This window comes from Zonotrichia leucophrys, chromosome 7 (assembly GCF_028769735.1).
Source record: "Zonotrichia leucophrys gambelii isolate GWCS_2022_RI chromosome 7, RI_Zleu_2.0, whole genome shotgun sequence".
Lineage (NCBI taxonomy): Eukaryota > Metazoa > Chordata > Aves > Passeriformes > Passerellidae > Zonotrichia > Zonotrichia leucophrys.
Genome location: NC_088177.1, coordinates 6513354 through 6518207, shown reverse-complemented (window position 1 = coordinate 6518207; position 4854 = coordinate 6513354). Strand labels below are relative to the sequence as shown.

General features: G+C 39.8%; 1 long non-coding RNA gene across 3 annotated transcripts; it reads right to left on the bottom strand.

Moving 5' to 3' along the window:
* On the bottom strand, positions 1-3628 carry LOC135450511 (uncharacterized). Of its 3 annotated transcripts, none has more exons than XR_010441081.1 (4): positions 3497-3628; positions 3165-3308; positions 2885-3073; positions 1-1353 (listed from the first exon to the last, which is right to left on the bottom strand). It is a non-coding gene; the product is annotated as an uncharacterized LOC135450511 (long non-coding RNA). The 3 variants fall into 3 exon arrangements; XR_010441082.1 differs by having other exon boundaries at positions 1-1121; XR_010441083.1 differs by having other exon boundaries at positions 3165-3304.
* Between the last annotated feature and the right edge of the window lie 1226 nt (positions 3629-4854).

Sequence of the window (4854 nt, the reverse complement as noted above, 5' to 3'; positions counted from 1 at the left end):
AGCAGGATTTCTTTTGACAGAACTCTATACAAAGGTGTAGTCTTTTTAAGTTCAGACAATGATAACAATTGAGTTTCTCAAAGAATTTTGGAAGTGTTCCTTCAGATAAACACAAGACAACATGCTCTGCAGCCAGGGATGGATAATGCATTTAAACAGGAGATATCTTGTCCACAGTTTTTGTGTCCCAAAATGATTTGAAATAGCTGCAAAAAGCTCACATTTCATATCATGCATAAACCCAGGAGTCATGTCTTCCATGATGAAATATCTGTGTTCATTGAACATAGACTGCTGCATATATTGATGAGCTATTGTCATTAAATAAGATTGTTAATTAACAATGAATTGTTCATTATTTCCATTAATATGGCGCTTGAAAAAGGCATTTGGATAGCAGTTATCCAAGCATGAACAATTTATGGATTATTTAATCTTTATAATTTACTTTTTACTCTTTTTTATGTCATGAAATACACACATTTTCGTGTTTATGTCTGCTGTGTTTCTCTTGCTTGCTTTGTGTGTTTGCTGCCAAGGAATTCTGTCCTGCCAGGGGGAAACTGAGGGAAGCACGGTAAGTTTGGTGCTGGCCCTCCCTGGAGGGCAGTGTGGAGCTGCCAGATGAGTGGGACTGGCTGGCACAGGAGATTTTTCATGAACAGCTCAGCTATTGTTCTCACCCAAGTGTCCAGTTCTTTTTCTGGGGTGGCTGATGTCCAAAGGGTGCTGGAAACAGCAAAGTGGAGCATAAAGGGACTGCAGTTCTGGCTTGGCCCTTAAGTGCAAGGACATTGTTCTTTCCTACATGACATTTCTCATTGACAGAAACCATCTGAAGCCATTGTCCTTCTGATAATTTTCACACTTTTATCTCACATGCAGGCGGATTTTTTTTTCTTCTAGATTTTGTCAGCTAAGTGTTCCACATCCTTGCTAACCTCTAACCCAGAGTCAACTTCTGGTGAAGTTATGAACCTTTAGAAACAGAAAGTTGTGATGGGAATCCTGGCTCAGGCTCAGCAGCAGGAACAGTGCTCTGTTATCAGTAGATGTGAGTCAGGCACCAGCACCAAGTCTGATCTTTGAGATTGCCCATCAGAAATGTTCTTTGTTGCTGTCTGAAACAAACAAGAAGCAGAGACGAGTCATCTGAATTATTAAATGTGTCACAGAGGATGTTAAATGCTATTTTTGAGCCATTTTCTTAGAGCAATTGTGAAGTATTTTGTAAACAAAGTGTGTTATTGGTCAAGGGTGCTCCGTCAGACGTTCTGCATTTATCCATTGGCTCAGGCTGTGACGGCAGTGACACAGAAGTTTGTAGGTTGGTGGAAATGGACAGACTGATTCCTAGAGGAAATAAGTGTTAGCATGAGAACAACAGCTGAACTGAAATCCCATAAGCCAGGAAGAACAGCTACACAATTACACTAACAGGTGGTTGGTTTCAAAACAAATTTCAAGGTCTGACAGCTCAGTGCACCTGCTTTGGGCTGATTTCTTTTAAGACTTGGTTTTGGCATGAGCCATTGATAAAAACCATAATTCTTTGTGTCTGAGAAAAGTCATCATTAGCCTATAGTGATGATAAACTGCTAAAGCTTTCTAAAAGTTGTACTTAGCCAGAAGGTAATGTGGATCATTCTGCACATTGTCATTAAAGTTCCATTTTTTCAGCTGCGAGTTTTCTCTCTCAGACCTACCAGGCAAACATGACAGACCTCTCCTTCTGTAAGCTGAGATCATTTCATAGATTAGAGTGCTGTGATTTGAATTAGGTAAGGCTTCAGCTTTTGCATTCACCATCATAAGAAAAATCAAGTTTTATTTTGACAAAGATTTCAGCAAATTCTGATTATCTATTATATATCATTCATACACTGAATAATTCTGAATAATTATAAAGGTCATAATCTTCTACATTTCTTTTAATTGCAGACATTTTATTTGGGGAGATTTTTCAATTTTCTTATATTGTTCTCAGCTTATAGAATTCTCATGAATTTTTGACAAAGGAAGGATGGTCATTTTCATTTTGGAGAAAAAATCAAAACAAGGTTTTATCATTCAGATGTCTGTACTGGTGGTCCTTTATGGATGGCTCCCACACATTAGTAAGAAATAGGATAAATCTTAAATTTGGTCAGAACAGATTGATAAATGTAGCTTTTGGGATTGAAGTTGATTAGTTACTACAGAATTGAAATGAGGTTTTCACAATGGTCTAAGTACCTAGAAATTCAAGTTCCTCTAATTTTCAGGCAGTGGGATCACAGAGTGCCAAGTTCATCACATCTCTATAAGATCTTGGCCTTCGTTTTCACCTCACTTTGCAAACCTGATATGGGTTTTATGTGATGCAATCCTGAGTTTTATGTGATGCAATCCTGAGTTCTGGAAATGTTTTATTTTCTTCTAGAGACAGTAAGAAGTATATGATCCCAATTTTCAACTCTGAACAGCCAGTGTGATTAAAAGATATGGAGCCTACATACAGGTTTGCAGCCTAGTGCCAGGCTGGGGACAGCAGTGTGACCTGCACTCTGCTCAGACTGCAGCCACCCTTCACTGCTGTGCCTCCTCTCTCCTCTTGTCCGATGAGCAAAACTTGCAGATATTTACAAACTTCATGGTGTTCCAGATTGTGGAGAGGGCATACAGAACTGCTAGTGTAGCTCTGTAGTGCTACTGTGGGCCTTCCCACTCTCCATTTTGCTGGTTTTTAAAGACCTGACATTATGGTTAACAGCTGGTACCAGAGAAACAGAAAAATAGTGATTAACTTGGCATCTCCCATCTCCTTTTAACGAATGAAAATGCAAATCTACATAACAGGTTTTTGTTTTAACTGTCCTTCATTCAGAATGACTAAATACATTACCTGACAGCAGTGGTGGTTTTATTCTGAAGATTCTGTTTCTCAGGTCTTCACAGATTACTCTCTCTACTGGGTTGTAGAGGGTATTCTTGTTCATTTTCCTTGGCTGTTGTGTGTGATTTGGCTATGTGATTGTCGAGGTCTGCCTGTTAGATTTTCAAATTTTTGTAGTTACATTCCGGGTTTCATGACCTGTAGATTTGAACCCATTTAACTGGAAATTAAGATATAAGATATGAAAGATACTTAGTTACAGCTTGTGAAATACACTTAGAATGCCCACCTTTCAATTTGCTGTGTCAGTTATCCAGGTTTGCAGTGGCTTTACCTTTGTTGTAGTGATTCAGTTAGCAAAGACTGGCATGCATTTTTTTTTGGCTGTTGCTGGCAGAGTCACTAGCACAAAGCTACAACTTCAGCTGCCTTCCTTGAGGAGGAAGAGTTAGCAAAATTGAACACTAGATTCAAGAACTGGGTACAAGCTTTTATCACTTGAAGGGTCAAGATACCAGAAAAAGCCCAGAAGATCATGTGGATGAAGAATCTGAGGATCTACAAATTCCCCCTTGTGCACACCTAACAGTGAGCCAGGGACAAGTCTTTTCTGCCACCGACCTGGAGGGACTGGCTCTTCTCAGAGCTGTCTGACAGGTCAGCTTCTGTGGTCACCTAAATTTACACCTAATTAAGTGTGAAGCCAAAGTCTCAGCCAGAACTACCCCTGTAAGGCACCACTGTCTGTTCCAGACAAAGTCATCCAGGTCATCAAGCTCTGGTGTTTGTTTACCTGGTGGCCTTACTTAAACACAGTGAGAAATGCTCAGGTGAAATGCAGCAGAGATAAGGGTTAGTGATTTCCTCCGATGGGGGTTTGCTTCCTCTGTGGTCAGCGTGATGAGGAGCTGAGGAGCAGCCCGTGGGCAGTAGCCTAGGGCACAGCCAGTTTGCAAAGGCATGTTTGTCTGTGCTGTGAATCATCCTGAGATGTGCCCTTGGCTTTTCTGGGGTTGGAGACTGGTGCTGCTGTAATTAACACTTCCTGTACCCAGTGTGAAGGTGCTCAGAGTTGGGGTGTGCTCTAACTCATAAGTACATTTCAAGCTGCTAAGAAATTACTCTTTGTTGCTTTCTTAGAATGGGGCTCTAAGCTTTCCAGAAAGTCAGGACATCTCAGGACTTAGTTTTGAATGCTGTTCTCAGAGACCTGACTGTTGAAGAGTGCTCAGATTTTAAATTGAAAGGTTTAACCCACTTTGTAGAGGAAGAAGAACAAATAGAATTGGGAGTGGGAAGGTCAGTGTTCATAGCACATGAAGTACTTCTCAGCAAGCTTTAAAATTGCTTTGTTTCTCCCTCTTCTAGTGCTGTAAACATGACAAGCCAAAGGAAGGCCTCAGAAAACAACTCAGGGAAGCTACAAAGGCTATTGAGAAAGCAGAGAAGCCAGCTGGACCGGTTAGTGTCAAACACATTTTCTAATAGCTCTGGTGGGTTAGGGTTTCTACATTTTAGGGTTTCTACATTTCTCAGTAGATGCACATCACATATTCTGAACAGTACAGTGAAGCAAGGGAGGATGTTCTCATACAGAAAGTTCACTTTTTTAATGCATAACAATAGGCTGCATTCTATTTGGAGTCTTCCTAAATCCCTGGTAAATAGACACCTGCTTAATCCAAGGTTGAATAGAAGATGAAAATTTTAATACATTCTTTTTTTTCACTTAAAGTTTAGTTAATGGACTTTCTGTTAAAAGATTCATTTTGCTTGATTTGGGCACAAATACTAAAGCACACATTTGGCAATTAATTGAGAAATATGTGGATTTTTTAGAAATGTCAAAATTCTGAACCTCATGCTTAGGAGACCATTGCTTAGAGGGAATGTTGCTAGTGGTTTATGATATTTTATATTTGAAGAATCAAAGGATGGGATAATACTGGCAAGTCATAGGCTAAGCTTATTAGTGAGAA